Below are 12428 nucleotides of genomic sequence, written 5' to 3' on the forward strand. Positions count from 1 at the left end.
GAACTCTTTCAAAATCACTGAACAAATGGGTGCCAAACAGGATTCTCCAGTAACACTGCAGCTCAATATGGATATTTTAGGAATTATTTTTCCTGCTTTTAACTCACGCTGTTTGGTGTTTGCTGTACAAATATTAGCAAAACACCATACCAGTCCCCAAAAATATTAGCAAAATACCACGTTCTGTTCCTCCAGAAAATCCTAATGCAATATGGGGTGTCCTTTGATTCTAGAAGCACTTTTATATCAAAAACCCATAACAGTTGTCCAAATGTAAGTTTAAATTGTTCAAAAAGCTCTCATTTGCTCCACTGACTTCAAAACATTTGGCCAATGCTTATACAATCTGTTATATCAATGTCACCTCTCTCCAAAGGTCCATGCCACAACATTTAGAACCACTAAAAAATGACAGTACCAACCCCTGCTACATCATTCTCCCCTCCAAGTAAAGTTCGTAATTCCCTGGCTTGGTGTACAAAAAGACGGCTCATGGTGCTTGGATGTATTACAAACCAGACACCATTTCTCACAGAGGAAGTCCTCCTGTTCAGAATGGTAAATGTACATCAATTCATGAACAATTCATGCTGAAGCTAAGCTGATCTGGATCTGTGAACAGCATCTGGATGTGTGACCATTACCCTAATGCTGTTGTACAAACCTATAGTGAGATCACACTTGGAATGCTGTATACATTTCTTGTCACCTCACTTCAAAACAGATATTGTAAACATGGAAAAGTTTCAGCAAAGGGCTACAAAAATGGTCCAAGGGTTTGGAGTCACCTTACTATAAGGAAAGGCTATATTTGGGTGGGTAAAGGTGAAGGGACCCCTGACCATTAGGTCCAGTCGTGGCCGACTCTGGGGTTGCAGCGCTCATCTCGCTTTATTGGCCGAGGGAGCCGGCATACAGCTTCCGGGTCATGTGGCCAGCATGACTAAGCCACTTCTGGTGAACCAGAGCAGCGCACGGAAACGCTGTTTATCTTCCCGCCGGAGCGGTACCTATTTGTCTACTTGCACTTTGACGTGCTTTCAAACTGCTAGGTTGGCAGGAGCAGGGACCGAGCAACGGGAGCTCACCCCATCGTGGGGATTCAAACCGCCGACCTTCTGATCGGCAAGTCCTAGGCTCTGTGGTTTAACCCACAGGAGCCACCCACATCCCACATTTGGGTGGGTAGGGGAGTGTTAGTTCAGTGAAAAGGTGATGGGGTGTATATATTTATGCATGGTACTAAGAAAGTGTTCAATGTGCTAGAATCTGGGGACATTCAATAAAACTGAATTTTGAGAGATTCAGGATAGACAAATACTTGTTCACACGGTACATAAGTTAACTATAACATTTGCTCCCATTGATGGCCACCAACATGGATGACTTTTAATGTGGAGCAGTCAAATCCATGGAGGATGCAGTTATGAGTGGCTACTAGTCATGGCTACTAGTCATAATGGCGATGTTCTGCCTCTAGTTCCTGACATGCACAAATGGAGGAGTGTTGTTGCACTCAGATCCTGTTTCCAGGTTTTCCATCTGGTTGGACACAATTAGAACATGATGCTGTGGGCCTTTGGTCTGATCCAGCAGGGCTCTTCTGCTGTTTTTAGGTCCTTATATATTAACTAACAAATGGCGAAAGATGATAGATGGAGAAAGAAGTAGGGTCTTCTCTAGTCTTTGTGATGCAGGGTAGGGATGCCTTCAGAGTCTGACTTATATTGCCAGATCTCTGTGAATTCCAGAATGTGTTGTCTGAAGACCTACTGCTCTTTAATAATAATAATAATAATAATAATAATAATAATAATAATAATAATTTATTTATATCCCACCCTCCCCAGCCGAAGCCGGGCTCAGAGCGGCTAACAACAGTCAAATAATACAGCATTCTAAAATCAATTCATTATAAAATCAGTTCAAATCAAATTTTTGCCCTCCTGGCTATTAAAAACAACAACAAATAAAACCATCTGTGCTTATAACCAATGAGATGTTTTGGATGGTGGAAGCAGTGGAAGTATATACCGTACTTTTCTGTGTATAACATGCCCCCATGTATAAGATGTTCCCTATTTTGGGGGACCCACATTTTTAAATATAATTTTCCAGGGGAAAAAAACCCTAGTCTTATACACAGAAAAGTACGGTACATACACAAGGTTCAATCAAAAATCTGTGGCAGCCAGTTCTATAAAACGATCATCAATCCCATGTACTTTTTATGTGAACAAGATGCCTGGAGTTCAGCCATGTGGCTTTGAAGTCACTGTGGTACCGTAACACAGCAGAACCGTTTGGCCTCCGTCCTCTGAAAGTTTGGTCCTGCAATATTAAAGCAGCACGCTTCAATATTCATCACAACCTGTCCCTCTGAAACTGGTGGCTGTATCCTGCAGCTGTTACAAAAGCAAAAAAAAACCACCAACCCCCACCCCCTCAAAAAAATTTTTGCTATAGTGTGATGCTGGCTTCCAGTGAGTTCCAAAATACCCTCCAACCCTCACATAACAGGATACAGAGCTGTTTCTATTTTAGACATGTAATGATCCATCCAATGTGTGCACTGGGCGGGAGTGAAGTAGCACTGATGGCCTGTGTATTTATAAACATCACTAGGATCTGAAGGAGGGAGAAGCTGGAACAAGTAAAGCTTTTAAAAAGCAAAATCAAGTTCATCTGCATTGGGGGAGGGGAAGAGATCCCAACCACTGCAGATAGATGTTCCCTGCCCTAACACATTTAGCAGTACAGCAGCAGCAGAAGAGTGTCTTTCCTTTCCCTTTACATAAGAAGGCAATTATATTGCTGAGAACCAAGAAACAAATAGCAATTAATTTAGGTCTAAAAGCCAAACTGACTGTTTTAAGTAATGGAGACCATTACAAGCCTTGTTCAAGCACGCATGGAAACTTCTCCTCAATCAAGACCAGATTCAGGAATTATCATTAAGCTTTGCCGTCAAGTCCAACTTATTAACTTAAGTTTCCTGGTTAATATTTCTAGGTGTTTCCTGTGCTTAGAAGAGCAGTAAATCAAACCTGTGTGCTACTGATGTAGTCTGACTGCCCAAGTTCACAGACAACCAGTAATGGACATTTTAAGAGGAACAAAACCACCCAAAACATCTGTACTTGTACAGCAAATGTAGTATGGACTTTACAGTGTACATAAAGGCAAGACTCTCTATGGCGAAACAATGGAGCCAAGATACATAATAATAAGGGGAAACACAGAGTGACATTCACGTTGGGCTACACAAATATACAGTAAGAGGGATACATAATTAAATGCCCCACCATACTGAAAAATAAGTCATATTCATGTGAAACTGACATGGAGGTCAAAAGCCGACACTCCTATCTTAAGTACTTGTTCTCCACCAGCAAGGTATTTTGACATGTATGAAACAGTGTTGTGAAACTTAAGATAATTGTATTAATGTTCCTGCTAATTACTTTGCTTTTATAAACTGCTCTGCAACCATTTTTGGTTGGAACACAAATCTCTTAATTAATAAGTTACATTATGCCATTTCCCACCTGTATTTCGGGGGCGTATCATCCAAGAACTTCCATCATAGGCTTTTTCCTGAACCAATAGATCAGATTCTCTACCTTTGTTGTTTTCCTTCTTAAAATATTCACTTGAGCCTCAAGGTCTCAGACTGAAGCCTAGTTCTGAGGTGTGTAGCTCAGTGCCTTGGCTGCACCACTTCACACAGTAGTTAACAGTTTTGCAAGACTAAAAGTTCCCCCATTCATATATTTTTTAAAAAAGCATTTCAGATAGATGACAGAGAGAAAGGTTATTGAGCTTCACCCCTGACATGCTACTTTCCTATTAATTTTTATCTGCACCCACAGCAGTGCATCCAGGGCAATGGTTGACCCTATACCAGCAACAACTAGGCCCAAGATCAATGATATCATGGACCTTTTTAACTTTAAAGGCTAAGGATTTATAAAAAGTTGCTTTAAAATGACTTGGCTGCATGGTGAACGTATCCATTTTTATCCCAGCAGTGGATTTGCCGAATGCTTCTATTTATTGTATTTGGTGTTTAAATTCCTGGACTATCACAGAGACTTAGAACATTCAGCAACTTATTATTTAGAATGTAGTGCATCTTAAGTAAATCTCCAAATGCCTGTCCCAGAAATCCAGGGAGGCCAGCTGCCTACAAAGTTATTCCATATAAATTATGGCGCTAACTGATTTGCTATCAAGGACTTGTATCCCTCAGAAAGTCAAAACTTGGTTAAAATGCCATGTAAATAAACAGATTAACCTGCACAAATAGCTGAAACATTTACAACACATTGTATGTACATTGTAACAACCATTTTATGGTATCTGTGGCATTCATACAGAGCCCCCGGTTGTTCCACGGACTATTGACCTGTACACCACTGCTTTATTCTTCCGCTGCCACCAACCAGGTTTCTTCTGGTGAAATACTGAGTCTCAGTCAGGTTGTAAAGTCAACAACGAAGATTAAAGTTTATTGAAGAACAAACAAGTTTTAAATATGTTCAGAACGGTTTCTCAGATGTGCACCCTTAACTAGATGTGGCACTATCTCACACTGTCACACTCTTCTCTCTCAGTTCTATCCCTGTCTCTTACTCTATTGTCACAACCACTATGTTCGACTTTTACTGCCTCTGTCTGACCCTCATTCCTCTATCTCCCCTGGTAAACCCCTGGGCTGAGCCTCGAAACCAGGTAGGCTCCGCCTCTGAGCTTTCTCATTGGTCAATCTACATTAACCATTTCCATTCAGGACATGAATGAATGAATATGAAAGAAACAGGTTAAGCGATCAAGTTAATTATATCAGAATTTGGAGTTGGGAAACCGTTAAAATGATATATACTAAAATTCAACTAGGGGGATACGAGAAAGGCGCTTAACAATGTTAATAAGATTAGTTTTAATAAGGTTAGGATTTATGTTTGTCTGTTTATTTGTTTGTATGTTTACAAGTTTGTGAAAATCAATAAAAAAATTAAAGAAAAAAAATACATTAACCATTTCCATCCCCCTGTACAAACATAATCACAAGGAATGGGCAAACGTCACAGTATTTATTCTATATAAGAAACTTCTTGATATTTTCACAGGCCCATTAGAAGTTCTTAAACTTTCATTCACAATATTATTTCAATATCATTTTAATTATATTATACTTCCAACTACTTTTTTGATTATTATATTCTATATATTTTTAGCTTTTTGTATTTTATTTGTGTCGCTTTAATTGGTGTAAGCTGCCCCTTTGCTGGAGTGTAGGTGACCAGAAGCTTAAGACAAAATCTAATACTTTCTGAAATATTTGTATCTGGTGATTTTCCAGCTTATGTAGGATTCATCTTGAACACCAATTGCCAAGTAAAAGGTGTGCAATATGAAGTGAAATCCAATACAGCTGTTTTTTTAAAAAAATAAAAAGCTGCAATGCAATGCCAGTGTCTTCTCTAACATTTAAATGTTAGACATTTATAAACTCTGCATGCCTCACAGTAAGGAAAGAATCACAAAATACATTTCATCACCTTTTAACAGAGTAAAACGAGGTTTAATAGAGTGCAATATGAAAAAGGGCATGCACATTCCCCTGGAAGAGCATTTTATAAGGCTGGAGGATGACTCATTGGCATTTATTTTCATTAAGCTATAGTGATTCCCATGAATGTGTTCTGCGCCTCGGAGTCTGTATTGCTGAAGCACATCCTAATTAAGGGATGTTGCAATTAAGAGACTCATGTGACGCTAAGGTCACGGACACAATTTCCAATTATTCAGATTATCACACATTTTACTTTCAAATTGCAGGAACTAGTGAAAACCTAATTCCTCTTTGCGAGCTTTTGGGGGGAACGTACAATTCAATGAGAGTTTTCTCCACCTTTGTTATGTTGGAGCATGCAAGCTGATGGGTGCCATGATGTTGTTGTTATTGTTGTTGTTGTTGTTGGCATCCATCTGTCTTGACAGACAATGGACTGTGCCTCTGGGGGTAATTCAAACAACTGAAAGATCACAGCACCTGTTGAGGCCGCAGAGACTGGTAACTCATAACTGCTGCCTCCCACATTGCTTCTACTGCAATAGCAGCACTGAAGTGACATCTCTGGGGTGCAAGCCTGGGCAGTGGGTATGGAGGTCCTCGGTTGCCCAGACAAAAAGACCCCCTTCTCAGCCTCACTGTGGTCCAAATGAAAGCATTTGGCACCAGCTTGACTGCAGGAGTTGCTGGAGGAGTTGCCGCAAGGCGTCATCCAACCGTCCAGATTTGTGTAGGGTTCATCTCCTGAAGGTGTCCCACAAGACAGTGGGTAGAGTTGCCAAGTATGTGTAGTTTATTGCATTGCTCCCTGAGAGCTTCAGTTTGGGTTTGCCTGATCTGCACTCATGCAGAGCTTCTCTGAATTCATCATACTCTGCTCCACTCAAACATACAAGAGAGGGTTTCAGGTCTCGTTAAGGGACTGGGGACAACTACAATATACAACATCTGCAAGAGAATAGAAAATTTACCTAAACAGATTAAATGCTAATAAACAGAACGATAGTCAGCTGGACTGGTCATGCAGTTCCCAGCAAATCAAGGATAGTTTAATCAATATTAAGAGTTCAGCGATAAAGAATGTCTGTGCATGCACCTACACATCAGCTAAGTTTAGTGTCCTGACCTGAATGCTAGCCATACATATGCATAAAGTCATTCAAACTTCTGAGCTGAGGAAGAAATTCCATGGAAAATGCTGCTAGGTTTGTAATGCAGTCATGAATAAACAAATTCATATAGCAAAACAAGTAATTCTGAACCAGCCAATAGAGCCAAAGGTTGGGGATGATGGATGCTGTAGTCTAGAAACAGAGTTTTATGAACTTGCTCAAGTCACCTTGACTCTGATCACAGAGCAATATCCAGTCAGCTGCTATTTTCTCTATGTGTCCCTCTCTGCTGAAGGCAAATATATACCCCCCGTTTCCAAGACAACAGGGGAAGATTATAAATTACAGAAAGGGAGTATTGAAGGGAAAGCTGGTGTGCCTGGGATGCTGGCTACAGCACTGCATATTAAAAGTATGTACTTTAGTACATGTTACATCTTTCATGTCCAAAGTCGTCACATGCAAGCCAGTCTCTTACAAAAATTCAGAAGCTCCCTCAGAGATAGAGGAAGCTGAAGAGATTGTAGAACTAATCATTACCTTTCTCCAATGCTTACCTCTGCTTAAATCTCTGAAGGCAGCCCTGTATAGGGAAGTTTTTTTTAATGTTTAATGTTTTATTATATTTTTATATATGTTGGAAGCTGCCTAGAGTGGCTGGGGGAACCCAGTCAGATGGGTGGAGTATAAATAAAATTATTATTATTATTATTATTATTACTGAATAGGATGTCCCTGTTTTCAACGGAGAAATGTTGGAGGGTATACTAACAGATCCTTCCAACAGCAGTCAGGTAGTTAGGGCTACTGAAAACTGCGTATGAATATTGTCTATTTACAGTAAGTGGCACTTCTTAGTCTAACACTACTGAAGTGTTCTTTTTTGTTGGCTGCCATAACTATGCAAATTCCCAATAGGCAGTTTGCTGACAAACAGAACATAGGCACAAGCTATTCTATGCTGAAGAGGTACATGGACTGCTCAAGTGAAAACCTTTTTACTTGGGGCTAGGGCTGGTGGATTTGCATCTTTGGTTCCTTGTCACCTAACAAGCATTCCAAAAGCTCCAAAGCATTTGCCGCATATTAGCCTTAATATGGGTCATGCTTTGCATTCATTTCCCGAGGGGATATTCCCAGTTACATATCTGCAACCGCAGAGGAAGCACAGAATGTGCCCTTTTGAAAACCAATAAAATTACCCACAAAATGCTAAATGCCTGTGTTGTTTCTGTTTTGTATTTCTGTGAAAATGTTTACGTGGGTGGGTAATGAAGCTTAATACAATGCCACCATTTAACATTTGAAGCACTCCGGATTCAAGAAGCAATCCAGGCTGAGAACACAACTGCAGGAAAACATTAACGGTGGCTCTGCTTTTTATTGCTGCGCATAGGTCAGCAGCACTTTAGGGCTTAGTTCTCAGAGAGAGGTGGTTCAATTTGTGCCTCGGCCAAACTTCTTCAGACTGCAGGAGGATGCTCACTTTATCAAATGCTTCCACAAGGAAAATGCCCAATTTTATACTGAGGAACATTAAATAATATGAGCATGCACACAATTTAAAATCGAATAGCCCAGGCACAGGTTGACCAATTCAGTGAACTCAAAGGTAGTTGCCATCCCTAGCAACTCTCTCTCTCTCTCTCTCTCTCTCTCTCTCTCACCTTTAGTGCTAATAATGTTCAAGCTACATTTGTACCACTAACCTGACAACTTCTGCCTGATGCTCAGAAGCATTCTAATAGACCAACGGCTTATGTATGATGATGATCTTAAAACCATAAAACTCCACCCTCCACCCAGTACATTACAAACCAATTTAAAATAAAATATATTATTATAAGCATGCTGTTGTTAGACAGCAGTAGCTACCCCGCTCTCAATCAGTAGATTGACTTAACAGAAATATTGTTTAATAGAAAGTGGAAAAGATGGATGTTAGAATGGACTGAATGTCTTAAACAATCATTTTTTATTTTTTTATGTAACCAGCAGATGGAAAATCAGAAGTTTTCTTTTTGTATCTTTCTCTAATTTGTATTTTTGTTTTATTTCTTTTTTCTCTTTTCTTATTGTTACAATCTTACTGCCTTTCTGTCCTATGTCGTAAAGTCCAGAGATTGTATACTCAGCGGGGTGGTAGATGGTTGATGGAGGAGCCTGGGTGAGAGACAGGGTGAGAATCTGGGAGAAAGGAAAAATCCCAGGTGAGAGCTGAGAGAGGGTCTACTACCTTCTGTGGCTGGTAACGGCTAAAAATTATTTACTAAGAAAGGACTCTGTATTCTACTTATTTCTATTTGTATGTTTGGTAGCCGCTATTCTATTGTATTATGAAAAACTTTAATAAAAATCTCATTTTAAAAAAGGGAGTCTCAGAGAACAGAAATCAATGGCCAAGGAAATTTCCATTTTCTTCTGAGACTCCCAGCGGAATAACGTTGGGTGGGCTTCCAAGGATCAAACATTTGCTGTAAGACTACTCCTTGAAACACTTTCCTGCCAAGTTCTACTACAGTAGGTGAATATTTATCTATTTTATAATGCTTGGAAATTGTATGCATGGAAGCCCAGGTAACTTACCTTTCAAATATCTTCCACGGGGAAGATGAGCTATGAAAAGCCAGTAGAGAATGGGCCGCAGCCTACTCACTTCTTGGTGGCTTTCTCTATATTCTCTAAAGCCTTCCAAATACATTCCTCCAGTCAATTTGAAGGTGGCATTACATATTTTGTTCCACAGGGAAAGTGGGGAGCTAGCAAGGGGCCTTGGTTGATCACCTTTGTGACCTAGCAATGCCATTGTCTCAGGCCAGCCAGTCCTGGGGCTTTTCAGCTGTAACGTTCTGTGGCTCAGGTCAGGTGATGGTGGGTGAGTGGGGGGCTTTATGGGAGCACAGCTGGATGATGATATTATTCCCATTAATGGTGTTTCAGACTGGGCTTGAGCAATGGTGCCAACCAGATAAGCAGGTGTTGTAAATCTGTCTACTAGCATGGAGAGAGGCCAGAGATAAATGTTCAGGGTCTCAGCCTTTCTCATAAATCAAAGCCTCTTGGATGAACCAAAGTTCAGCAACTCAGGAGAAGTCTTTAGCCCATTATTGGCAGACGTCACAGATGGGGAGAAGAATCTTCCAGAGAGGAGGTCTCCATGGTAGCCAAAAAGGACAACCAATCAGTGGGTCTGGCTGAACCAGAAGTGGAAGGTGACCTGGAAGGACTGACTTAGGTTCTGTTACTAAGGACATGTTGCCATTAGCACAGGTGTGAACAGTTCCAGCCAACCCACTGGAGCGATCCCTGGCAAGCTCATTCTTCTTGTCAGTAACCATGTAACTGTTTGGACCCATCCTACCCTTTAAAAGTAGTGTTGGGACAACTTCTTAGCTATCATCTAGTCACGAACCTTAAGAGATCTGCTGCAGCCTTACAAATCTTGCATCCTGTACTTTGGACAGTGTGATGATTTGTTGAATAAAGACTTTAAAGTTCCCTCAAGCAGAGAGTCCAAAGACTGTATCTGAGAGGGGAAGCCTGGATACTGTACTTTTAGGAGATCCAGCCTGACACAGTCGTTCAGCTTGTTAGGAAGGACTGATCTGGGAAGGAGGATGGCCCCTCTTCTCTTCTTGTCTATTTACTTCAGGATAAGGCCCCCTCAGGAGATATAGGAATGCTTCAGGAGAAGGAGCAGCCATCAGATCCATTAGTGTTCCTTATTTGCCAGTTTATTTACCAGTTTATTTACCAAGAAGTTATTCATGACAAGGAGACGGTAGTATTAAAAGGAAACTGATTTAATTAATTTCAGAGCCAATTCCTGGCATATGCTCTGCATGAAAATGCTAAAAGATGCATTCGAACAGCACACAGGGTTTCTGTGATGTTCCATTTTCAGCATGAAACTCGCAATTTTGAAAAACAAGAAGGCACCCGCAAAACATGCCATATCTTTCACTCTGTCTCGCATTTTTACATGATCTTCATAGCCATTCGGTGCTGCACCAAAGAAAAGAACTCTGAAAGGGTTTCTTAATGACATAATCTCAGCCAATGAGAGATCAAACAGTGGATATAATCACATCGTGAAATTCCATTTGGCTAAAATAAATCAAAAATCAAAAATCTGGAAACTATAACAATCGCCGCTGAACAAATCACCATTTTGAGTGTCCCCAATGTGCTTCAGAAACGCCCCCACCTACCTACCCCAGTCTAGCTCCGTACTACTGCCTTAAGATCAATGTTGTTTTAGTGAGGTCAGTCTGGCCATTCCAGCCTTTGTAAATTTGCCTCAGATGCAACCTTAGATGCCAGCTCTGTATGCTAATCAGCACCATGGAAACAGACGTGCAGCTTCTGAGTTAAGTACAATCGGCAAACACCAGATGAGCAGTGAATCAAGGGCTGAAGACAACGGCTGTCAACAGATTGCCAACAGGAATTTAATGCAATTTTTTGTTGCGTCACCTACATTAGTACTCCCCTGTGAACATGTGCAAGCGGTGGCTGGTTCAGCAGGCACTATCGCTACATTACCCATTGATCTCCTGTGCCCTATGTTTTCTTTGCTATCTCGCCTATCTTCCTTAGCTGTCTTGCCTAGCCCCTTTCCCCAGCAACAATACACAGTCTGTACCCTGCACAAGTTTTTCGCAGCACACATCCTTTTATGCATGTCACTGTCCCCTTGGTTCTGCCTCTGCTGTAGTTCCCCACCCGCTGCTTCATCTACACTAGGGGTGGGCAATATCTGGTTTTCAACATCGTGATATATCACCAGCTAGACATTGTGATGTGCAAATATATCACAGTATATGAATTAACGATGGAGCTGGTTTTCAACTTTGTGATACATCATCAGTTAAATATCGCGATATACAGATATATCGCAATTTCTGAAATAAGGATGGAGTTATGTAGAGCCATTGGCTGGCTTCACAGCTCCCCCTGCATCTGGATTTTTGCAAAACACAAACACACACACACACACACCAGGATTCACAATATATTGCCAGGTCAAAAAGTATGAAACCATTATCACGATATAGACTTCAAATCGTTTTTAGATGATGCAAATATTGATATATTGCCCAGCCCTAATCCACACAATTTCTAAACTTATGCCTATCTACAGTTGCCATGTGTCCTCTTCTTCCAAGACACGTCCTATTTTTCAGCAGAAAATTTGAGACAAATTGCATTTATTTGCTTTGAATGGCTGTCATAGCATCCTCTTTTTTTGCTCTTCAAATTATCGAAACCCTAAACTACCCTTCCTGTCTCTTATAGCAGCTCCAGGCATTCTCAAGCAGCACTAGGCAAGAAAAAGGAACTGAATTGCACTTCCTAAAAGTGCTTCTGAATGAATTTTCAGATGTGAGCTTGGGAGAGCAAGGGTAGAAATGTCCACTCTAATGCTGACCAACCAGCTGATGGGAGGTTGTACTCTAAAACATATGGAGGGCACCTGATTAGCAAAGGCTAGTATACAAATACTTGTGCATCCCCTGTTATTGTCTCTTCCTGACATGCCAAGTAGCTCTCAGTCAGACCCTCCGGGTTCAAATTTCTGCATTCCAGGGGATGGGAGAGCGCAGCATGAACAACATTTCTGAGATTGCTAGGTGTACCCATGGCATTTGAGGATGTTTCAGTGTAGAAATAGTTAGCACAGCAGGTATTTCCTGTTACAAATGAACAACAGTTGTGACCGTGAAAGTTAATTTGCT

The 12428-nt window shown here is 40.8% G+C and overlaps 1 protein-coding gene across 3 annotated transcripts in view; it reads right to left on the reverse strand.

Annotated features, from left to right (window-relative positions):
• Positions 1-12428, reverse strand: part of PLCB1 (phospholipase C beta 1) — a 479313-nt gene that overhangs the window by 372553 nt on the left and 94332 nt on the right. The window contains exon 1 of one of the 3 annotated variants that reach the window (XM_083495893.1): positions 9277-10424. The exons of the other annotated variants lie outside the window; for them this stretch is intronic. The gene's annotated coding sequence lies outside the window, so the exon portion shown is untranslated. Of the gene's footprint in view, positions 1-9276; positions 10425-12428 lie in introns of those variants that run through there. 3 annotated transcript variants of the gene reach the window in all.

The sequence above is a fragment of the Podarcis liolepis genome, assembly GCF_965112155.1.
Source record: "Podarcis liolepis genome assembly, chromosome: 3".
Taxonomy (NCBI): Eukaryota; Metazoa; Chordata; class Lepidosauria; order Squamata; family Lacertidae; genus Podarcis; species Podarcis liolepis.